This window comes from Macrotis lagotis, chromosome 1, assembly GCF_037893015.1.
Source record: "Macrotis lagotis isolate mMagLag1 chromosome 1, bilby.v1.9.chrom.fasta, whole genome shotgun sequence".
Taxonomy (NCBI): domain Eukaryota; kingdom Metazoa; phylum Chordata; class Mammalia; order Peramelemorphia; family Peramelidae; genus Macrotis; species Macrotis lagotis.
In genome coordinates this window covers 930093884-930119691 of record NC_133658.1, presented here as the reverse complement: position 1 = coordinate 930119691, position 25808 = coordinate 930093884, and the positions used below count along the sequence as shown (strand labels likewise).

General features: G+C 42.7%; 1 pseudogene; it reads left to right on the top strand.

Annotated features, from left to right (window-relative positions):
• Nucleotides 1-16274: 16274 nt before the first annotated feature.
• LOC141512479 (uncharacterized) lies at nucleotides 16275-24905 on the top strand (annotated as a pseudogene).
• Nucleotides 24906-25808: the final 903 nt, after the last annotated feature.

Here is a 25808-nt window from a genome sequence, read left to right as displayed (position 1 = left end):
CGAATCCTGCAGGATACTGGTACCTCACCTAGTGTGAGGCATGAGGTAGGATTGTTACATCAGGTATTATATAGTCTTTAGAAACTCTTTCCCCTTCCACCTGGAATTTCATAGGCTCTCAGATTTTGAGTTCCAATCTGAGATCTGCCCATCCCCTGATATGTCCCTAATATGATCCCCCCCCTACATCAATCAGTGCATGATATGCTGATGAATCCCAATCATCACAGGGGGTGTGTGGGATAATATTCCATGACCTAATTACTCAAACTCTGTTGCATTAGGTCAAGATTTCTAGGTCATTCTTGACCAGTTAAGAACTAGTTTCTTCTAAACTTGGGTTTGTCATCTTTGGAATGGGATTAGGAGAACTCTCCCAGTTTTGTGATTGGCTGGGGCCATTCCCCCATGAATAATGGATTTCAAAGGTTCCCCCCTCGAACCTGTGAAGACCAATGTCCTACATTCCTCACACAACTAATTCCAAAAGTGAAATTAAGACTGATAAGTAGGTCAGTGTCTCTCCAGATATAAATCTGAAGCTTGACTTGGTCCCTGTATATTAGCCTGGGCCCCTCTAGGTGCATTTGCAAGTCTGACTTTACCAGTTCAATCAACAATTAGACAAAGATCATCCAGAGAAGGCAGGAGACTGTCACTTTTATTAAAGTTGTTGCCCCCCCCCCCATTTTCGGCAAGGGGATCAATGCTGCTCAAGTGAGAAATGAGATGGGTACACAAGGGTTGCTAACAGAGCAATCTAGCTAATCCATTTAATGAGAGTACAAGAGAGATTTTTAAAGAGGAAAACCACATCATTTACATGGGAGAAAAAACAATTCAGAATGTCCTAGGCTGTGCTCAAGGTCCAGACCCTTGGCTCAACATTTTCCCAGGAAGACCAGATGTTCTCTATCGGGTCTTACCTGCTGATAAAACAGGCTCAGGGAAAACGTTTGCAGGAGGCTCAAGTGAGCTCAGAGTAAGTCAAGGTGACATTTCCCTGAAGTCCTTCTGTCGTCCTCAACAGTCTTTATCTTAAACAAGAAAACTTGGGTAGCTAGGTGGCAAAGTGGATAGAGCACTAGCCTTGGAGTCAGGAGTACTTGAGTTCAAATCCTGCCTCAGACACTTAATAATTACCTAGCTGTGTGGCCTTGGGCAAGCCACTTAACCCTTAAGCCTTGCAAAAAAAAACTAAAAAAAAAAGTAAACTTGATGAACCCATCATGTCCTTTTGCTTTATTTTTATTCTAAGGATAATGGTTCACAACTCCAGAGAAGAAGACAGGGATCCAGCTACTAACTGGAACTTTGTGGGTGCTGACAGAGAACAGACCTTATAGACAAGGTAGAGAATCATAAATCAATGACATTTTTATGTACCAATGTAGAACCTGGTTGATTAATTAGACAAGAAAACTTGAGGTAGAACCTGTCATTTTCTTCTGTTTATTATTTGGAGATGGGGCGAGTTTGCAAGGCAATTGGGGTTAAGTGACCTACCCAAGGTCACACAGCTTAGGTAACTGTTAAGTGTCTCAGAACAGACATGAACTCAGGTCCTCCTGATTCCGGGACCAGTGCTCTATCCTCCTAGCTGCCCCAACCTATCATTTCCTTTTGCTTTGCTTTGTTTATAATCTAAGAATTAAGGTTCACCACCACAACAGGAAGAAAGGGAAGGGGAATGGAATACAAGTATTAAGAGTAGACAACCTTAACTTCCTGGGAGGCAATTCTATTGTTTAATATCAGAGAACCATCCTTCTAAAATGCTATTTTTCAGGAGAGAGGTAATAGCTTTTCTAAGTTTAAAGTCCTGGGGCAGGGTAGCTAATTAACATCAACCTTTGACCAGATATAGTTGTGAAAACTTAGACTAAATTATACATTGATGGAATTAAAAATAACTGCATCAGAAAGACCCATGTCAAAGTATAATAAGGTTCTCAAAATTTTAATCCTGGTAAAAGACTGATTTCATTAGAGAGTAGTGAGTTTTCACATATTAGATAATTGTGGTAATTACAAACTCAGGAGGATGATTCTGATGCTTTGAAATGGGTCCTGCCAGGAAGAGATCAGAACGTTTTGTACAAGGATGAATCTCTGAGGAGCATTTGGGTTACTTAATATTGGGTAACCTTGATGGTCACACCATAAGGGAGGTGAAGAATTTTAATAATGCTCTGTCTATGCATAAAAGTTCAATTTTTGCCCAGTTCAGGTGGGTCACTACCTTCACTTATAGCTTAGAGTTAAGATCTTAAAGAATAAAATTTCAAATGACTGATATTTTAAAAATTATATTTTAGCCCTATATTTTTGAGGTTTTTACAGTCTCAGGGTTCACACCCTCTACTACTGTCTGTTGTGATCAGTTCCAGAGAGTCAAATGGATAGGAGGACATGATTCTTATTATGGAAATTAATTCAGAATAATGTTCAACTGACTCCAGGGCCAATGCTCTATCTACTGTGCCATCTAACTGCCATAGAGTTCTTTTAATTTCCATTTCTCTAATCAATGATTTAAGGTATTTTGTTATGACTATAGTTAGTTTTAATTTTTTCATCTGAAAACTACTGTTCATATCTGACCATTTATCAATTGGGGACTGACTTGTAATCTTACAAATTTAACTCAGTCCTCTCTGTATTTTAGAAATGTCTTTTATCAGAAACACTAACTGTAAAAATGGTTTCACAGTTTTTTGCATTCCTTCTGTTTTTCATAGCATTATTTTTATTTATACAAAAAGTTTTTAACATTTAACATAAACAAAGTGATCTCTTTTTGCCTTTTATATTGTTCTCTTTTTTGGTGATAACTCCTTTCCCCTCTGTAGAACAGACAGATCCATGTTCTCTTAAGTGGTTTATGGTATCATCTTTTCTGTGAAAATCACAGACCCATTTTGATGAGATTTTGGGAGAGGGTGTGAGATGTTGCTCTATGCCTATTTCTGCCATATTATTTTCCAGTATTTACAGCAGCACTTGTCAGATAGTGAGTTCTTAGCCCAGAAACTGGAATCTTTGGATTTACCAAAGTCTATGATTTCACTCATTTAATACAGCTTCTTTTGTACCTAATCTAATCTACCACTCTATTTCTTAGCCCATACCACTTTATAATAGAGGTATAGATCTGGTACTACTAGACCACCTTACTTTGCATCTTTTAAAAATTAATTCCTTTAAGATTCTTGATTCTGTTTCTCCTGATGAATTTTTTTTTACCATTTTTGTCTAGCTCTATAAAATGATCTTTTGGCAATTTAACTGATATGGCACTTAATAAGTTGATAAATTTGGATAGCACTGTCATTGTTATTATGTTAACTTGCCCTATCCATGATCAATTAACCTTTTTCCAATTGTTTAGATCTGACTTTATGTGTGTGAAACATTGTAATTCTTTTCATATAGTTTCTGGGTTTGTCTGGCAGACAAATTTCCAAGTATTTTATGTTTTCTACAGTTAAAATGTATAAATACAGTAATTTTAAACTGCAATATTTTATAAAAGCAATTATCTCTATTAATATGCTCACTTATTATCCATATTCAAAGAAATACATGAAAGATACTATTGCTCCCAGAATCCTTCTTAAAACATTATCTTTAAATGATTCTTAACCAATTTGCATATAATTCCATAGATGTTTTGAATTTCAAATGTAAAAACAACATACAAAATGGTAATATTTAGATGTTATTGCAGAAATGGTGAAAAAAATTAAGTAAATTTTTAAAAGTATTTCAAAGTATATTATAAAATACAAAACCACCATTACAAATTCATACCAGAAATCATACCAAATGTTATGCCAAACCACAGACCAGCATGCAGCAATGTGGTCATTTCCATAGACGTGGAGGGTGGTTTATGAAGCTGGCAGCATCCTATGCATTCTTTCTTTATAAAAATAGGACTGATAAGGAATACAGTAGTAATAACAATGCCCTGCTCTCTTTTGGACTGCCTCGAATTTTGGCATCTCCAGCTTAACTCTTTACCCCCATTCCAATTGCTACCCTCCCCATTGATGTTCTGGTTTGTCCCTTATACAAGACTAACAAAAATTCCATTTCACTGTTTTTTTTCTGTCCTGTAAATAGGATGTCATTGCTCTCTTTAAATCTGCCTAGTCCCACAAAAACATATTCACAAAACTTCTCTCCCCCGACTTGCTTTCTTGCTGCGAAGCTCTGTCTTGAAGCAACTGAAGGTCAAGGAAAAACCGTTCACCCTGAGTCTTAACTGGACAGATCAGCATCTGAGCCCTGAAGGACATAACACATTCCTGAATAAATGGGGCTCAAGTCACTGAGCTTTTGTTGCATCAGTTTACCCTAAAGTGAGCAACATCTAGGCTCAACTCTTCTGTGAAGTCTCATGTTCAGCCCTTTCTATGAAAGAAGAGGGGGGTGGCTAGGTGGTGCAGTGGATAAAGCACTGACCCTGGAATCAGGAGTACCTGAGTTCAAATCTGGCCTCAGACACTTAATAATGACCTAGCTGTGTGGCCTTGGGCAAGCCACTTAACCCCATTTTCCTTGCAAAAAAAAAGAAGAGGGATATAGTGGTCAGTTGGATCCTGTTTATTGGGCAATGCTATTGATTCCAGATTGAATATGCATTTGTGGGAGGAAAGTAGCCAGGAAAGTATTTGTAGAAAATAAATTATTAAAAAAATTTTTTTGCAAGGCAAATGGAATTAAGTGGCTTGACCAAGGCCACAAATCTAGGTCATTATTAAGTGTGGGAGGCTTAATTTGAACTCAGGTACTCCTGAGTTCAGGGCCAGTGCTCTCCTGAGTTCAGGGCCAGTGCTCTATCCACTGTACCACCTAGCTGCCCCTAAACTATTTTTTTAAAAAGGGGAAGGCGTTTTTCCAAATTCCTTTTTTGACACCAATATGGTGCTGATACTCAAACAAGAGCCAAGCAGATAAAGAAACTGGACCAATTTTCCTAATGAATATGAATGCAAAATATTGAAGAAAATTTTGGCAAACAGATGGCATCAAGTTATTACTAGAATAATATACCAGGATCAGGTAGGATTTATACCAGTATGCATGGATGATTCAGTATGAGGAAAACCATCAACTAAAATGAAACGATGCACCAACCTTGAGTTCTTTGACCAGCAAAGAACTTGTTTTCAGCTACAATGAAAGGATGAAAGCCAGGAGCCTCTTTTCTTCTGAACAAAATTCCAAAAGACCACTTTATTGAGTATCCTTAACTTCTATATATCTTACTAATACCCTTGGACAGCACAAACATATCTTGTGAGTTAATCATCAGGAGCTAACCATACAAAAAGGTCATAAAATTGTTTGTCCAGATTCTTGTCATACTTCCTTTTCTTTACAGTTTTGGTATAATCCTGTTATCTCAGGATGATTGGCTTCCTGGGCAAACACAAAAGTAGGAGAATGAAGATGGCCTGAGATACCAAGCCAGCAGTATTGCAAAACAACAGAGGGGTCTTGGAGACCTTTGTCCTTGTTATCCCACAGATGTGGTCCTCAAGGATCACTAACATTTCCCCTTCTTTTGTTTTGCCAAATGTGCAACTTCATATGATCAATGTTGGAAAGTATAGCAGAAATGGCAAATCGATCAAGAAATGACAAGATAATCAAAAACATAATAGTGGCCCCAATAGTTGCTCTAATTGTGTACAGAACATGCTGTTCACAAGAAGGAAAGGATAAATGACTAAAATAATAATTTTTTGAGCAGTCTTATCTTGTCAGGCAAAAAGATCATTTTTAGAAGCATCATTAATTTGTTGAGCTAAGTCATATAAATCTTCAACTTGCACAGAAATATTGCCATTATCTATAATCCCATTGAGGTGATTCTTAATCTTGTCCCATGAATGATATGACTCATATTGTAATTTTGTCAAACAAAAAGAGGAATATCAATAATCACATGCTAAATTAGTCTTATATTCTATCATGTCTACTTTATCCCCAACATTTTCAATAGTATCCCTTAGTGCTTTGATAGCCTTATAAGATTCTTCATTTATAATTCGCTGTTCTTTAAACCCCAAAGAGATATTCTTAGCTAATTCTCAAGGGGAAAAAACTGATTAAGGAAAAACCAGATAGATATATTTTAAAAGAGAAAGCTATTTAACAGAGGTCCAATAATTGGGGGGGGGAACCTAGAAGGTCTATAAAGGGCAAGAATTATACGTTATGATCAGAAGCCAGTATCAAAATACCTTTTACAAGAACATGGGTTCCAATATAACACAGATTCATTAATTGATGTCACATTAAGTTGTAACCAAAAGCTCAAAAATAGTATAAATAAATGTACTGAATAAGCATTTGAAAACTGCATGTGTCTACGGGTGGCTAAGTGGTGCAGTGTATAGAGCACCGACCCTGGAGTCAGGAGTACCTGAGTTCAAATCCAGCCTCAGACACTTAATAATTACCTAGCTGTGTGGCCTTGGGCAAGCCACTTAAACCACATTTGCCTTGCTAAAACCTAAAAAAAAATAGACCAATAGTCATTCTCCTGATATAAGCAGCCATCCTGATATTTCTTTTCCTTAAGGGATCTGGTTGTGGTAAAAAGTCAGATACTATATGAAAATGCCAAGACAATACACTTGCCAATTATTTAATATTCAGATGATAGAGTTGCAATGACTCCATCTCATCTGTAATTATGAGGCACCTGGCATAATTCTAGCCATTTGCTCGGACTGAGCAGAGGGACATGAGGACATTGTCCCCTTATGAATTGGGTGTCCTCTACAGGCAGAGGGTCCAGATTCAAGATCTGCCTGTTTAGTGCTTCAGGGGCTTGGGTATTAAGGAGAATTATGAGTGTTCCAGGCTGCAATTTGGTATAAGAACTGCAGGGAAAATTATAATTCAATTATTGCTCATGGACCCGAGGACAGGGCTGTGAATGAAATGCAATAAACAGATTTTGAGGTACCAAAAAAGCTATAACCCTAATTTACATTTAGAACTTTTTAAAATCATCTTTTGGGATGAACCCATTTATTTATTAACTATATTTAAAATAACTAAACATCTCCTTTTGGCAAGGACATTGCCCATCATCCCCAGACTTCTCCTTTAACAATGAGCTAAGGAGTGCCACAGAGAAATCTCACATTATTGCCATTATGTATACAGACATGCTTATCCCTCAAAGCAAACACAATTTAGTCTTACTTTACACACCCACACCCACACACATACGTAGCTAGCAACTTCTATCCTTAAGCTTGTTTAACTACTAGCCATCTTCAATATACAAATTATTACTTTCAGAATGCTTTTAAACCATTAGAACATCTTGGGTGAGCTTAAATTTTTTCCATTTGTTATTGATTCCAATGCCATAAAATCAACAGTAAGAACAACCAGGCCTTTGAGCCATGAGTTATTAAATTTCACAAAATAATATCCCCATCATTACATTATGTATGAGCCCACAGATCTGTCACAGAAGGGGTCATCATTAGTACTATTTCCCTTATTAGTCTTTCAAAGCAATCAAATGCTAGGTCCAGGCTTTAACATCACAGTATTCAAAAAGCTTATAGGTTCATAAAAGATAATCAGATTTTGTAATTATAATTCCTTTGCATTTATAAAAGAATATCCCATAACTGATGAATACATCTTATTCATCAATAAATTACCTTACAGTGGTTCCCCACTATTGCTATTTGCTTAGTCATCTGTCAGAGGCCCCCACATCAGCTGTCTGCAGTTACCATGATAAAGTTCAAATTCTTGACATCTTTAAAATTGAATGTACATTAAGATTCTTATTTAAACATCTCATTCCTCTTAGAACAAGAGCAAAATGATTCTACTGCTATTAGAACACTTTTGTCTTCAAGAACTCTTTACTCAAATCCTCCCAGAATCCAATCTCATACGTAGCATACATTTAAAACTCCAATGTAGGGGTGGCTAGGTGGCAAAGTGGATAGAGCACTGGTCGGAAGTACCTGGGTTCAAATCTGGCCACTTAACCCGATCTGCCTTGCAAAAATCTAAAAAAAAAATTCCAACGTAATTCTTTTTTTTAAAAAAAATTTTATTTAAGGCAATGGAATTTTTGAATGACTTGCCCAAGATCACACAGCTAGGCAATTATTAAGTGCCTGAGGCTGGATTTGAACTCAGGTCCTCCTGACTCTCGTGCTGGTGGTCTATCTACTGTGACACCTAACTGCCCCTCCAATGTAATTCTTATTTATGCTAGAAATGCTAGGCAATGTTAATACATTTTCTTATTTTCAAATAACAGATGTTAAGTAGATTTGACTTTTAGTCATATAAATATATATAATAGATAGAAACATATATAAATATATAGATTCCCTGCCATCCCCAACAAAAGGCCTTAGGACATTGTTGACAATGTATTAGCAATATCAATTTAACATCATAACAAATGAGATTATAAAATTTAATAAGTAGTTCTCTTTCCCAAATGAAGTGAGTAAATACCCCTGATAACATAATTATGTGTTTCAATATCCCCAGACTCCTTTTATATTCCATCGTAACACATCTAAATCCCCAGCTTTGTTACAGAATGTTCAAATACTTTGAACTCAAAAGATGAATGATTAAAATACTCTCTGATTTAGCTCTCAAATACTTTTTCATTTTTACACGCGGGGGGGGGGGGGGGGGGGGCTTTCCTATACAAGGCCTTCCTGCCCTCTAAGAGGCTTTGAAAAGAAGGCAGGAAGTCTACATTTTCTAACCCTCAAAGTCTCAATTAACCTAAGTTGAATACAGCTGTCACCCAGTATGAGGTTAACAAAAACTTCCTTCTCAAGTTTCATGATCTTGAACCTCACACACTTCTCTTGGAAGGAGGGAGGCTCCGATCCCAACTCCATTATTAATTACTTCATTCTAAATGAACCTTTTTCAAACAATTACATTCAAAACTCTAGTTATAACTAAATTCATTTGGAGAAAAAAAAGTCAAGAATTTCCAGGGATTTAATGCAAAAAAAAAAAAGCAGAAGGTGGCTTAGCCTTACCAGATCCAAAACTATACCATAAAGCAGCCGTCATCAACATTGTCTGGCATTGGCTAGGAAACAGTGGCGAACCGGGAGGATAGACTAGGTGCAATACCAGGAAACCATTATAGCAATCTGCTGTTCGCTAAACCCAAAGAGTCCAGCTATTGGGATAAACACGAAGGAGGCGGCTGCTCAGGCTGCACGGGAAGCCGGTGCGGCCCCTTCCTCCAGGCCCCTCCGCCCGGCAGGAGGCTCCGCTCCTCCTCCCCCCTCGGCGGCCGGCGCAGCCCCTGTCCGAGGTGCTGACGCTCAGAGAGGCCGCCCCGCCCCCCCCGGAAGCGGAGCTGGGGAAGCGGCGCCTGCGCAGTCGGGGGCGGGGCCGCCCGGGGGCCTCGCGCTGCGCCCCTCCCCCTCCGCCTCCTCCTGGGGGGGGGGGCAGGTCTCCGAGAGGGCGCTCGGGGTGGGGGGCAGGTTGGAGGCCAGGGCGGGGTCCGGGGAGAGGTGAAGGAGCGTGGTGGGGGTCCCGAGGGACGGGGGGAGGGGCGCCCGCCTGAGAGGAGGCCGCGTGTCTGCCGCCCCGCTCCGAGCGCAGTCCCGGCATCCTCCGGGCTCCCGCCCCAGGAGCCACGTGGGAACAGGTTTCTCCCCCCCCCCATGTGCCCAGCTGGGGAAGTGGGGGCTGTCACGTGGAAACCTGCACGTGGAGGAAGGGAAGGACCGGAAGGAAGCGTCCGTCGCCTGCCATTGGCGGGTCCTTGGCCCGCCCCCGCCCTCTGTCCGCCTACCAAACAGTGCGATTGAGGAGAAGCCCCGCCCCTTTCCCCTCTAGGTCTTTCTAATCTCCCAGCCGGAAGGGGCGGGGCTTCCTCCTGTTCTCCTACTAGGACCAGCAGGGGACCCGGGAAGGAGCCTCCTGGCCTGGCCCTGGGGAGCCGGGGGGAGCCCCAGAGGGGTAGCATCCCCTCTTCTTTCGGATCCACGATTTACGCACACGATGCCAAACTTCACTTAAACCTTTGGAACCATAGTTTTGTTTCTCGTGTCACTTTTAATGCCCCTGGGTAATGGGGGGCAGAGGGGGAGCGGCCCTCTCCCTGAGCCCCCCCTAAGTTTTTCCAGCAGTTGTGACCATGGGTCCATTCCCGGCGCTCTTTACTTGTCTAGAAGTTTGGAAGAATTCAACCCAAAGAGTCTGGCCATTGGGATAAAAACTCTCTCCAATAAAAACTGCTGGGATAATTGGAAGTTAGTATGGAAGAAACTTAGATTAGACCAACACCTCACACCCTATACCAAGAGAAGATCCAGATGGCTACGGGAATTAGACATAAAACCAATATTATATGCAAACTAGAAGATCAAGGACTAGTTTACCTGTCAGATCTATGGAAAGGGGAGCAGTTTATGACCAAGAAAGAGTTGGAGAACATCATTAAAACCAAACTAGATCATTTTGATTACATTACATTAGAAAGCTTTTACACAGACAAAACCACTGTAACCAAGCTCAAAAGATATGTAGTAAAATGGTAAACAATTTTTACAACTACTATTTCTGACAAAGGACTCATTTCTAAAATATAGAGACCTGAATCAAAGTCTCAAAAAAAACAAGCTATTGCCCAATTGTAAAATGGGCAAAGGATATGCAAATGCAATCTGTCATGGACAATTTAGGGAAGACAATGGCCAAAGGAACACAACCAAGATGGCAAAGTGTCTCAAGTTAATGCCATATCACTTGAAGTGTACTCCAAAAAGTGAGATGGAGAACAAATTTGTTAAGTTTTTAATTGGAGATCCTTTAATACCAGAGGGCTTCCTGGCGTTCAAGATCACTCACATCAGACAGTGCCTGAGTGTACAAGAGGATACTGTTTTTATACCATTTGGGTCTGGGGTGGGGGGTGTTGTGACTAAGTAGGATACAAAAGGAGAGATATAGGGCCTGTGGAATTTAATATCTTATGGTTCCAGCTTCATGTGGGGGGAAGAGGAGGCTGGTCTTGGGAGGAATCAGGAATTTGCAGATGCAATGAAAGGATTAGGTTAACAAGAGTGTTTTGTAAGGCTCAGATAAATTGATGGTTTATCTTGTGACTCCCCAGAGCATCCAATATTTGTGTCCTCTCAGTATGTTCCCAGACCTAAAGATGCCTAGCCAAATTGATATTTCTGAGGAATTTCTTGGTGTTCAGAAAATTGTCAAGGATCCCTTTTATGCAGGGATTTTACAAATGTTAATATTGTGCTTCAAAGAATCAGATGAAGAAACTAAGGCTAGTCAGCCTAGTAAAGGAAAAGAATGGGGGGGGGGTTGAGAGAGGACAGAAGACTTAGTGGCTATCTTCAAGTATCTGGTAAGCTTTCATGTGGAAGGTGGATTAATGTCCACTTCCAAAAGGGGAGATCTAGGAGCCATGGTCAGGAATTTCAAAGAAGGTACATTCCCCTCTGAGGTGGCAGACTCTGGGAGGTCTCGATGAAAAGTGAAGGCAGTGTGAGAGCCAGAAAAATGTCCAGGATAGGTAGTGGAGGATGGACATCCCAGGTCTGGCCAAACAAACAACATGCCCAGAAAGAAGCCCTCTTCAATCAGAAACAATCCTGGGCCTCTAAACTCCATCCCAATTCCAACACCTGTCAGGTTAGTCATTACTGAGAACATCTCTGATCCCCCATAGCTTCATCCTTCCTACTCCTGTGGGAAAAGACTGTTAGGGTAAAACGTGGGCAGCATCCAAAAACAATGAAGGGGTTCCTATGCTTCAAGGTGTCCATCAATTGGGGAATGGCTGAAGTTGTGCTATATGTATGTGATGGAACATTATTGCTCTATGAGCAACTAGGAGGGATGGGAATTCAGGGAAGCCTGAGGGGATTGGGGATGATGATGTATGTCATGGAACACTGTTGTTCTATCATAAACCAGGAGGGATGAGAATTCAGGGAAGCCTAGAATGATCTGCATGAACTGATGCTGAGCGAGATGAGCAGAACCAGAGAAACACTGTACATCCTAACAGCAACATGGGGGTAATGATCAGCCTTGATGGACTCGCTCATTCCATCAGTGCAACAATCAGGGAGAATTTGGGGCTGTCTGTGATGGAAAATCCTATCTGTATCCACAGAAAGAACTGGCTTCTGAACAAAGAGCAAAGACTATCACCTGTAACTAGAAATCCCTTCATATGTATCAGTTCACTGTCTCACAGTGTAGCTTTTCCTTCGGACATGATTCTATTCTCAGCATGTTCAATACTGGTCTCTGTGCAGCTCTGAAACAGGGTGAAGATTCTGAGACTACTTTTGGGGAATTAGAAAACAAAAATAAAGAATAAAACTATTTAATCGTGATGGTTATAAAGCTCCTTCTGGAAGGACAGGAGTCCAGGGCTCCCGGGAGGAGGGGAAGGCTTGTTGCTCAGACTGTTCAAGGAAGCTGGTCCGGCCCTCTCTCAGTGCCCCCCCCAGAGGCTCCGAGCTGGGGGGGGGCAGGGCTGCACCCCCAGACTTCCCGGGGAAGGAGAAGCCGGTTTGGATCAGTCTGTCGGGGACGGGCGTGGGGGGGAGTCTCAGAGCTGTGTCTGTATGTGGGTGGGGGGGTCTCGCCTGGCAGAGGGGCCCCCGCCTGGAAGGGGGCGTCCCCCGCTCGGAGGACCTCCAGTCTCCTTCCCCTGAGCCCAGCCCGGCCAGTCCGCGGCAGAGCTCCGGGCTCCTTCCCGGCATCCTCCGGGCGCCGCCTGCCGGGTTTTTATTTACAACGCCGGCTTCTTAATGCTAGTCCGTCCTCTTACTCACCAGTCCAACGCGTGGTGAGTCTTCGGGGTACCTCCGGCCCCCACTCTTTGATGGGGGAAGAACCAGACAGAGCGCCTGAGGTGGGTCATGAGTCTTTATTCTTCTGTGATCACATTCCCGCTCCCTCCCCACCTCTCAGCAGACACTTTTATCCCCCCTGTCCTCCCTCCCACGAACTCCTAAACAATGAGGGGCCGAGTTCTGTAACATTCCTTTATAAGGGGATTATTTTATCCCTTCTGTCCTCCCTCCCATGAACTCTTAAACAATGAGGGGCCGAGTTCTGTAACATTCCTTTATAAGGGGATTATGTTTCCCCCGCTAAGTGACCACCAAGCCTCTTCCCCCCGCCCCCAACATCTCCCCCTTTCTGTTTTACAAGGTTATCACTTGGTGTGACCTTAAGCGGTGCTGAGGTTAGCCTTAAGCGGTGTCATTTCTACTGGCCTCTGATAGCCGGGGGCGAGGAACCCTGTCTTAGGTCATCTCCTTCAACCCAGGACCTTGCCCGTCCTAGGCGCCCGACACCCTCAGGGCCTGTCTTAGGTGGCTGGGTGAGGAGAAGTTGCCCGTCTTGGGGTTTACCTCGTCTTACCCCTAGGTGTCACATGTCATGCATGGCGGCTAGCCAGACTTGGGGATCCTCCCCCGTCTCCATGGCCATGAAGGCTTTCTGAGTAAGAAGCATATAGCCCCTCTGTCGCCTAGCTAGGCGGCAGAAACAGACAACAAGTAGGGTGATTCCCAGAATCAGCGTCCTTGTTCACCCTCAAGGGGGTATCCTCCCGCCATCTGGCAATCCCTCCATGGTATGGGATCCTCGATGTCTTCCCCTGTGGCCACACATGAGGGGCCCCACCGAGGCAGAAGGGAGCCCCATCAATGTATTGGTTACTAGCAGGCGAGGGTAGATCGGGGAGTTCCGTGCTACCGGAAGGGGAGAGGGAATAACTCGGAGTATTCCCCATGTCGGATTTCCTTCAGATGGAGCACCTCCAAGGATCCCTACGACGATCAGAAGGCCTGAAAAAGGAAGAAATTCCTCTCACCCCGTAGGGTTGGGCATTAATCAAGGTCTCTTTAACCTCGTTCACAAATGAGAGGGGTGTCTGATCTGCTCTCTGCTTCAGCCCAACCAACTTCTGTGTGGCTCTCCCCCCTTTCATGGCTCCAATCTTATCCCAAGCTGCAACATGTGTTTCTTTAACAGTCTCTAGCTCAAACTGGCCATACTGGGCCTGAACAGCAGGGTCAGTATAGGCTCCAGTTCCACACAGGAGGTCAATGGCTAAATCCAGGGGAGTATAACCCCGGGATTTTGCCAGCTTAGAGGCCTCTCTGCGGGCCTGAGCCTTAAAAGCTAAATATAAGGAGGCATCCAGGCACGCGGCTGCAATTTCGTCAAAGTCAGCAGGGGTCCAAGGGTGCGTAGCAAAGAGGTTTTGCATCAGTCTTTTTACATAAGGGGAGTTTGGGCCGTATTTAGTCACGGCCTCCTTAAGTTCCTTAAGCATCTTAAAAGGGACAGGGCGGTAGTCTCGGGCTCCGGTAAGGGGGTCCGTAAATACCGGGTAGAGGCCCCAGTCATCCCAGTCCACCTCCTCCCCTTTCTCTATTGCTATGGAGGCACTGGTGGCAAGTAGGCCGGATGGGCGGAGCCCTTGAGGGGATCTCTGAAGGGCGGACAAGGAACACGGGGGATTTTTTGCCTCTGTTTCCTGGCTGGGCCGCCAAGCCTGGGGCACGGCAGCTGTCCAATCAGCGCGGACTTCTCCCTCCTCGTCAGCAGCCTCCCGGTCCCACCTACTCACGCTCCTCTTCCTGCCACCCCTGAGGACTGTTTGCACCCCTCCCTTCCCGCGCTCGGAAACTTCCGGCCCTGAATCTTCTCCCTGGGGGCCCCTTGTTCCCCCATTGTTTCTTCTAAGTTCCTCCCACGGATACAGGGGAGGGAGTGGCCTTCCCTCTTCCTCTGAGCCCTCTGAATCCGATCCCGCCAACGAGCTACCCACCTGAGTGCTGATTGTTCGTGCCAAAGTCACCTTCTGGGGATGCAGGGCTGCATCCACTATCTTATACACTGTAAAATCCTCAGGGGTCAGTTTTCCCAGGCAGGTGTCATTATAGGAGGCCATCTGCTGCCCTACCACCTTCCATTTATCTGGTTGGATCCCACTATGTTGCACCCAAGGGCAGATGTTCCAGATATTCTCAACAAAAGCACGGCACGTCTTGATAGGTAATTTACGGCCATGCTTAGCGCAGAGTTTATAAAGCTGCCCTGCAACGGCCTCTTTTTCCTCCGGCTCAAAGGCGGGAATACTATTCCGGCCCCCCATGCTGTCTACTAGCCGAGGCTGCAATCCTAACAGGTGGCAGAACTGGAAAGTTCCCGTTCGGCAAAAGAGAAGGAGGCAGCAGGGCACAATCAGACAGGCCAGCACGGCAAGGAGCGTGATTAGAGTAGAAGGAGAAAGGGGAGAGAAAGAAAGCATAGTCAACACAATAGGGATATGTCCCTCAGGCAATATCTGAGAGTAAACGCCCTCTCCTTCCTCCCGGTCAGAAACGACCGAGGCTGTCTGGAGAATCCGACCAGCGGATTCAGACGTTCCCTAGCAAAATCAGGTCCCGGGTTTCGGCACCACTTGCCGGGTTTTTATTTACAACGCCGGCTTCTTAATGCTAGTCCGTCCTCTTAGTCACCAGTCCAACGCGTGGTGAGTCTTCGGGGTACCTTCGGCCCCCACTCTTTGATGGGGGAAGAACCAGACAGAGCGCCTGAGGTGGGTCATGAGTCTTTATTCTTCTGTGATCACATTCCCGCTCCCTCCCCACCTCTCAGCAGACACTTTTATCCCCCCTGTCCTCCCTCCCATGAACTCTTACTCAATGAGGGGCCGAGTTCTGTAACATTCCTTTATAAGGGGATTATTTTATCCCTTCTGTCCTCCCTCCCATGAACTCTTAAACAATGAGGGGCCGAGTTCTGTAACATTCCTTTATAAGGGGATTATGTTTCCCCCGCTAAGCGACCACCAAGCCTCTTCCCCCCGCCCCCAACAGCCGCGGAGAGCGGCCACGTGGGAAGAGGCTTCTCGGGCCCCGGTGAACAGACCGCGCCCTGGGGGGAGGGGGAGGTTTGTCACGTGGAGGAGGGGAAACCAATAAAGGGAGAAAAAAGGGAAGGACCGGAAGGAGCAGTCCGCGGGGTCCGCCCCCATCCCCGCCCCCGTACCCGCCAACCAGAGAGCGGGAGAGAGAAACCCCGCCTCTTCCGGTTCCGGTTTCTTCCCATCCCCCTCAGGAAGTGCGGGGCTCCTATGGGAGCTAGGTAGAAATTCCCCCTCCCCCGGGCCTGTGGGGCGGGGGGAGCCCCAGAGGGTGGCAGCGGCCCTTCTTTCAGATCCAAGGTTTACGGAAAAGGCGCCACCCTGCTGCTCCTCTGCCTTTTTGTGCCCCTGACTTCCGGGGGCCGGGGCCCCCTCCCCTCCGTGTCCCCCCCACCCCAGCCGCGGCCGCGGGCTCCCCGGGGCGCCGGCCCCGAAGCTCCGGGAGAATCGCCCCGGCGTGTCCGCGTCACGGGGAGCCGCAGCCGGGCGGCCTCGGGGTCCCGGATGTGCTGGCGCGCCCCGGGGGCGGGGGGGACCCCGGCGCGGGGCCTCCCGTGCCCAGTTCTCCCCTTGTCCCCACGCGTGTTCTCTGGCTTCTCCCTCTCGCCGCCGGGGTTGCTGGTCACGGACGGCAGTGCCCGTGGCCTAGGCGGCTCCGGTGTTGTAGTCGATTTTACCGGGTTCTCTAGAGTGAAAGTTGTGCTTCCTCGCTGCCTATTCGAATTCCTTCAGTTCCTTTTGCTCGTCTTATTGCCTGAGCTAATGTTTCTTTTTCTATTTTAGGGTTTTTTCCCAAAGCAATGCGGCCAGATGACTTGTCCAAGGTCACACAGCTGGTAAGTCCCAAGTGTCTGAGATGGGATTGGAACTGAGGTGCTCCCTCCGCTAGGCCACTAGCAGCCCCTCAAGCTAGCATTTGAACACAATGTTAGATACTGGTGGTCTTACTGGGAAGGCTAAGTTCATCCCCGTTACACATAATGCTTCCTGATGCTTTCAAGCCATAGTGGTTATCACATGAAGGCAAACTCCGTAGCCCTCTGTTCTCTAGTGTTTACATTGGAATGCTTGCTGTCATTTTTCCAAGGCATTTTCGGTATTTATTGAGATCATCCTATATTTTCTGTAATTTTGTTATTCACACGGTCCGTTAGGTTGATGGTTTTCCTCATTGAATTATCCGTGCCTGCTGGTATAAATCCTACCTGATCTTGCTGTATTGTCCCAGTAATAACTTGTTGCCATCTCTTTGCTAAAATTTTCTTCAACATTTTGCAACCACATTCATTAGGAAAAATCGCCCATCATTTCTTGTTCTGTTTTGGCTCTTTCTTGTTTGGTTATCGGCACGTATTGGGGTCAACCCCAAATTGGGAAGAAATCATTCCCCTTTTTTAACAAAACTAGTTTCAACAAGTAACTTTCTACAACAACTTTCCTGGCTACTTTCCTTGCACAGATTCATATTCAATCTAGAATCAATAACCTGGCCCCCATAAACGGGATCCAAGGGACCACAGTGTCCCTCTTCTTTCATAGAAAGTGCCGACCAAGAGTCCAGAAGAGCTGAGCCTAGATATTTCCTCACTTAGGATAAACAAGTGCTCAGTGATCTCAACCCTATGTCCTCAAGAATGAGTTATGTCCTTCAGAGCTCTCCTCCTAACCTGTCCAGTTAAGACTCAGGGTGAAGGGTTTTCCTTGACCTTCCATTGCTACAAGAAAGAGGCTGGAGGAAGAAGAACACAAGTAGTGGGGGGAAAGTTTGTTTTGTTATCAGCACCGGATTGGTGTCAAACCAAAATTTGATAGAAATCATTCCCCTTTAAAAAAAAGTTTCAACAATTTATTTTCTTTTTTTCTTTTTAGGTTTTTGCAAGGCAAATGGGGTTAAGTGACTTGCCCAAGGCCACACAGCTAGGTCATTATTAAGTGTCTGAGGCCAAATTGACCTCAGGTCCTCCCGATTCCAGGGCCAGTGCTCTATCCACTGGGCCACCTAGCCACCCCAACAATTTATTTTCTACAACTTTCCTGGCTACTTTCCTTTCACAAATTTTTATTCAATATGGAATCAATAGCCTGGGCCCCATAAAAGCAGCATGAGACCACAATGTCCTTCTTCTTTCTTAGAAAGTACCAACCATGAGACTTTCCAGAAAAGCTGAGACTAGATATTTCCTCACTTTAGGATAAACTGATGTATGTTACAAGTGCTCAGTGATATCTACCCTACATCCTCAGGAATGGGTTATGTCCTCCAGAGCTTTGCTCCAGACCTGTCCAGTTAAGTCTCAGGATGGAGGGTTTTTGTTGACCTTCAGCTGCTACAAGACAGAGCTTGGGCACATGAAAGTAAGTGGGGGGGGGGAAGTTGAGTGTATGTGTTTATGGGGGTGGGGACTGGACTATATAGGGGTAAAGAGAGCAATGACATGGTATGTACAGAATTGAAAAAAAATGGGATTTTTTAGTTAGTCTTTTAAATAAGGGACTACCTAGAATGTCAATAGGGGAGGGCAGAAATAGGGATGGGGGTGAAGAGTTAGCTTAAGATGCCAAAGTGCCAGTCAGTCCAGGGCACCGTTGTTACTACTATAATTCAATATCAGGCCTATTTTTCTAAAGAAATGGTCCTTAGGTAAAAAATGCTGCTCCCTCTCTCAGTATTAGATAAATCTAACCATAAAATAAATAATAAGGAATTTGAGGAGGTAAATAGAATGTTAGAAAACTTGTATTTGATCTCCCTATTGAGAAAATTGAATATACCTTTTTTCTACATTATGTAGTACCTACACAACCATTGACCATGTATTAGGGCATACATATCTCTTAATCAAATGCAGGAAGGCAGAAATATTGAATGTACCCTTTCCGGACCATGATGCAAAAAAAATCACATGCAATCTCAAGGTCAATGGAGAAATAGACCTGAAGTTAATTGTATACTAAATAATCTAGATTTGGAGAATGAGTGATTCAAGGAAGAGATTGTAGAAGGAATTAATCATTTCATCTAAGAGAATAACAGTAATCTGACATCATACAAAACTTACGTGCTTTATATATTCAATCTTGTAACTTTTCTGAGTTTTGATGTTTTAGGTGGTGGTGACATTCACGGATGTGGCTGTGGACTTCACCCTAGAGGAGTGGAGCCTGTTAGACAAAGCTCAGAAGCAACTGCACAAAGATGTCATGCTGGAGAATGCTCAGAACTTGCTCTTCCTGGGTAAAGACCACTTCCCCCTGGGAACTCTAAGTCTATCATTAGTAGGAGTATCTTCACTCCTTCCCTAATTTGTAGTATCAGTGGCATCTATCACTTCTTTTTTTTTATATTTTTAAAGGCAATGGGGTTAAGTGGCTTGCCCAAGGCCTATCTACTGTGCCACCTAGCCACCCCATCTATCACTTCTTAAAAAGGCCATAGTGCTGACTTCCTTTGTTGAACAGACAAAAATCTCCTGGTTTTCCTAGGACAAGTGTCTTTGTTGTGGGCTAGGGAACTTGGGATTTTCTTTGTGGATCCTGAATCTTAGAATTGGGATGGTCTCAGGCAGTGCAAGTTTATCCTCTTCCTGGACATGAATTTTGTCTAAAGTCTCTCAAGCATAGAACCTACAGGATAGGCTGTGCAGGGACCTTCCTTCTTGGGGAAGTCTTTTGCCAGTAGAACAGTCTTTTCATTAGCGAGTTTAAATTGGTAGCTCAGTGCTGCAGGGGTAACTTTTAGATAAAATCTAGGGTTCTAGGAATGGCTTTAGATAATAATTATTTGAAAATAAAACCATTAAAATGGAAGCAAAGTGTGTCCTTGTTCTTCCTTTAAATATCTCCCAGATTTAGATAGAGATGCAGGGATAGAAAGGTAAGATAAAATGTATTTCTACAAATCTACTATCAGCCTGGCCCCATGGGTAATGGTTTTCTTAATGGAGGTCATGTGACATGATCTTCACACCTTTTTGTTTCTGTTGCTATTATTACCGCCATTGGATAGTTTAGGACTTGGAAGGAAACAAAGATGAAATGATTTGTCCATGGACTCACAACTAGTAAATTTCTGAGACCAGATTTGAACTCAAGTCTTCTTGGCTCCAGGTCCAGGGCTACCTCCTCTAATTAGCTTCTTCTAATTTCTAGTAAAAGAAAAGAGTTGGAAGGTGTCTATTCCTCTATGAGGGGTATAGACAAAGTTGGAATTTTCTGATTCCAAGTTTATGCCACATTTTCTTTTGTCCCTCACCCCTCAAAGCTCCTATCAATAATCTCCCTGGACAGTTTCTGTGGTAACTTTGATCACTTTGTGATTCTTGCTTACATTCCACCTTCCCCAATGAGGAGAAAATTGCAATTCCTTCCCATCCTTATTCCTAATTCATTTCAAATCTCTAGGACTTCCAGTTCCCAGAGGAAATTTGTTCATCCACTTAGAGCAAGAAGGTCTGAGGATCTCTCCAGGTGAGTGAGGACACAACTGTACCCCAGGTGGCTTCTGGATGTGACAGGAAAGAGCTTGTAGACTTGGGGGTTGGAAGACCTGACTTGTTATCCCATTTCACATATTTTTTTAGCAGTGAAATTCTGGGCAAGTCATTGAATCTCTCATTCTCAGTTTCATCATTTGTTTAATGATGGCCTTGGACTCCTAGAACTCTCATTTTCCTTCTAGTGAGACTTCAGTGATCCCATTAAAAGTCTTTGTTGGCCATTTTGGAGCATGGAAGTCGCCTGCAATTATTTAGAGTGGGCTGAGGTTGTCTCATATGAAGTCTTTCTTAGACCTTTAAGTAATCAGCAAGCACTTATTAAGTAGCTATTTTATGCCAGACCCTTTCCTGAGCACCAGAGATATAAGGAGATTCCCTGCTCTCAAGAAGTTCACAGGCTTGTGGGAAAGATAACAGGGACACAATTCTATAAGAATTATTTTATCAAGGATCAAATAAAGCCAGATAAGCGAAGGAAGATTAAGGGACCTTGTAGAATCTAATGGAAGAAGATGGGATTTCAGCTTGTTCTTCACAAAAGCCAGATTGAGCATTCTGGGCATAAATGGTCTTTAACATGGGGGGAATGGGACGAATTTCCCCATAGAAAGTAGGAAGAGACACAGAGCATTACAAGGAAGATTCCAACTACTTGTCTATAAGAAACAGCTTTGGTATAAGGATTCATGTAGTATTGAAAGGGAAGGAATGTGCCCTATTCTGTAATACATGTTGCAATTATGCCTCCAAGTCATGCCTCTGTGTGTCCTTTGATTCAGTGATAATTGAAGGAGCACTCTAAACTAAAGAAATCAAAGGTAGAGTGAAAACTCACACCACACAAGAAATGGTTATGAATGCTGTTTATTGTTTTTATAAAAAGGAAACTGGAAACCAAAGTGATGCCCATATATACTGAGAAATGATTGTGGAAGTGATGACCACAGAAGATAGTAGGACCTTGTAGTCTGAGTTGATATATGAAGGGCTGAATCTCAGAGATCCTGATCCATGCAGGGAATAACTATGACCCCAGGGTAGAGCAGGATCTTCCAAAATCTCTTATTTTTAGAATCTTGTTCCTTAACCAACTCAAAAAGTATATTGGGATTCACCCTGGTGAGGTAACACTATGAGAGAATGCCATTCATGTAAATCTGAGCTGTCTTTCTGTTGTACCACCAGCTATATTGAGCTTTTAAATAATAACATGACATGGTCCCTTACCTAAGTTTCAAGGGGAAAGGGAATATGGATTTTACAAGCTCCCTTGAAGAGGGATGGATCTTATCTTGGTATTGGGTGTGAGGTTTTGGTCTAATCTAATCTATGTTTCTTCCATAATAACTTCCAATTTTTCCAGCAGTTTTTATTGAAGAGGGTGTTTTTATCCCAGTAACTAGACTCTTTGGGTTTATCAGATTACTACAATCATTTCCTGCTATTGCACCAAATTTATTCCACTGATTTTACCACAATATTTCTTGCTAATAGCAGACAGTTTTGATGACTGATGCTTTATAATATAATTTTAGATCTTGTAAGGTTAAGCGACTTGTTTTTGCACCTTTTTTTCATTCAATCCCTGGAAAATCTTGACTTAAATGGTCTAATAACATTTTTAAATGGTTTATTCTGACAATTTAAGTTTCATGTCCCTTTTTTTTGACTGGGATATTTAAATATCAGTTACTTTACTTTCTGTCAATAGAAATAAGAGGATGTACTTATATTTATGTGTGTCTTTGTATTGTTTCCATCAGATGGAACCAGGTTTGATGAGGAGATTAGTACAAACCTGAAAACGACATCTTTGACTGGTAATTCTTCTTACTGTGAAGAGAGGGCTCATGTGGGTAAACATCAGAGAACCCACATTGTTGAGAAAGAATACAAAGCTATTCAACATCAGAAAACTTTCAGAAATGGTTCTAGTATTACTGGGCTAAACAGAATCTACACTGAGGAGACATCTTATGAATGTGGAAAGACTTTCATATTCAACTCCAGTCTTTCTCAGTATTAGAGAATCCACCATAGTAAAGCATCTTACTTCTGTAATCAGTGTGGAAATGGTTTCAGAATGTGCAGCTATCTTGCTGTATATCAGAGAATCCACACTGGAGAGAAACTTTATGAATGTAAACAATGTGAAAAGGCTTTCACACATGGAAAGAGTCTATCTCACCATCAGAGAATCCACACTGGAGAAAAACCTTATGAATGTAATTATTGTGGAAAGACTTTCACTCGTAACTACAATCTTGCTGTACATCAGAGAATACACACTGGAGAGAAACCTTATGAATGTATTCATTGTGCAAAGGCTTTCAGGCATGCCTCCAGTCTTATTAGCCATCAGAGAATCCACAGTGGAGAGAAAGCTTATGAATGTAATCAGTGTGGAAAGGCTTTCACACAGAGCACCCTTCTTGCTGTACATCAGAGCATCCTCATTGGAGAAAAACCTTATGATTGTAATCAATGTAGAAAGGTTTTCAGAGAGCGCTTCAGTCTTCCTATACATCAGATAATTCACACTGGAAACAAATGTTATGAAATGTGGAAAGACTTTCAGGCATAGATCCACTCTTGCCCTACATCAGAGAATCCACACTGGAGAGAAACCTTATGAATGTAATCAATGTGGAAAGACTTTCAATCGTAGCTCCAGTTTTGCTAGACATCAGAGAATCCACACTGGAGAGAAACCTTATGCGTGTAGTTATTGTGGAAAGACTTTTGCTTGTAACTCTAGTCTTGCCAAACATCAGAGAATCCACACTGGAGAGAAGCTTTATGAATGTAATCAATGTGGAAAGACTTTCACACACAGAAATAGTCTAGTTAGACACCAGAGAATACACACTGGAGAAAAACTTTATGAATGTAATTATTGTGGAAAGACTTTCACTTCTAAGTCCAGTCTTGGCGTACATCAGAGAATACACACTGGAGAGAAACCTTATGAATGTAATTATCAATGTGGAAAGACTTTCAGGTAAGCCTCCAGTCTTGCTGTGCATCAGAGAATTCCCATGGGGCATAAATCTATGAATGTAATCAATGTGGAAAGGCTTTCACACACAGAGTCTAGCTTTACATCAGAGAATACACACTGGAGAGAAACCTTATGAATGTAATCATTGTGGACAGGCTTTCAAAGAGAGCTCCTGTCTTGCTGTACATCAGAGAATTCACATGGGGCAGAAACCTTATGAATGTAATCAATGTTGAAAAGCTTTCACACACAGAGAGCATCCAGTTATACATCAGAGAAGCCACACTGGAGAAAAATGTTATGAACATAATCAATGTGGAAAGACTTTCACACAGCACACATCTTGCTGTACATCAGAGAATTCACACTGGAGAGAAAACTTATGAATGTATTCAGTGCAGAAAGGCTTTTACATTCCACTCCAGTCTTGCTCACCATCAGAAAATGCATTTTGGTGAGAAACTCTTATATGTGATCAGTGTGGCAAGACTTTCATAGAAAACTCAATTCTCAATAAACATCAGAAAAATCACAGTAGAGACAAACTGGATGAATGTCATAAATATCGTAGAACTTTTAGGGCAAACTCTTCAGAAAATTCACAGTAGGAAGAAAAATTATGAATGTGATCCCTTTGGAAAATCTTATAGATACAAAGCAAGTCTTACTCGACATTAGAGAATCCACACTGGATAAAAACCTTTTTTAGTATTATAAGTGTGTTAAAACTTTTAGTTCTTCCCTAACTAAACCTGAGAAAATACATAGTAGAGGAAATAGCTCCCTTAATATCCTCAGTGCAGAAAGTCATTCAGACAGAAAACAACACTTATTTTACACTGGAGATTTCAAATGAAATAGAAATCACATCCCAGTAATGAATGTGCACGGTCTTTCCAATGGAAACTTGTGAAGCAGGAGAATATTCATCTTGTAAAGAAAATCTCTATGGTCTCAATATGGGAAGTTCTTCAGCCCAAGATCACTCTTCCCTTACATGCGAGATTTGTGAATGTCCACAAGAAGCCCGTCTTTACATGTGAGATGCAGGTCCCTGAACAAAAGAATATTCACATTAGGAAGAAATTTTATAAAAGCAGTAATTGTGAGAAGGGCTTTATCTGCATCTCAAACATTATAATGTCTTGCTGTAGATGAACCTTGTGGATGTAGTTATTGCTAAGAGACCTGTCCCTGCAGTCTTGATTTCAATAGACATTGGAAATTTCATCCTGTGTCTATAGTCCTGAACTTGGACAGGATTTTTCCCCAAATCCTAAGGGTTCACATGACTCCCCTAAAATATTTCATGGCTTTCTTAGGACAAAATTTCTTCAGCCATTCCCCATTGGTTGCATACTCTTTTTTTCTCATCATGTTAGCTGGGAAATTAAAAGTCGTGGTTGAAATATTTTGTTATATTTTGGATATTTCTTTTGGTAACAATTATTAGGCTGCCTGGTGACTCAGTGAATAGAGGGCTGTCGCTGAATCAACAAGAACCGAGTTCCTATTCACTCTCTTGTACTGTATAGGTGCATGACCCTGGTTAAATCACTTGACCTATTTCTACCTCAGTTTTCCAATCTGATATGAGGTTAATAATAACCTCTACCTCCTAGGGTCCATGTGAGGTTCAAATGAAACAATATTTGTTAAATGCTTTGTTAACCTTAAAACACTATATCAATGCTACTTGTTTTGATGAGCATACCCTAATAGCAACATGGAGGTGATGCTCAACCTTAATGGACTTGCTCATTCCTGAGTGCAACAATCAGGGACAATTTTGGGCTATCTTCGATGTAGAATACCATCTGTATCCAGAGAAATAACTGTGGAGTTTGAACAAAGACTGAAGCCTTTTACCTTTGATTTAAAAGGTAAAAGTTACCTTAATATGTAATTTTGCTCTCATACTTCATTTTTCTTCCTTAATGATATGATTTCTATCTCAACAAATTCAACTGAGATCAAGGCAAATACCATGGAAATAATGTAAAGACTAACAGATTGCCTTCTGTGGGAGATGGGGGGGGAAGTAGGATTAGGGTAAGAATTATTAAAATTCTAAATAAACAAGAAAGCCTCAAATGGGGTCACAACTGAAACAAACAAACAAAAAGAGTAAAACCAGCTTCTTAACTACTTACTCTCCAAAGAAAGGATTGGAGGGGCACTGGTACTACCCAACATCTACTTTTGAGATTGTGAAGGTAATGGAGTGGCCTGATTTTTAAAGTTTGATGAATGCCACAATGGTGTCCTCTCCAATTACCCCTTACTTTTGTGTACCTTCCCCAAATACCCAATTATGAAAATCCTCTTTGAGAGATTA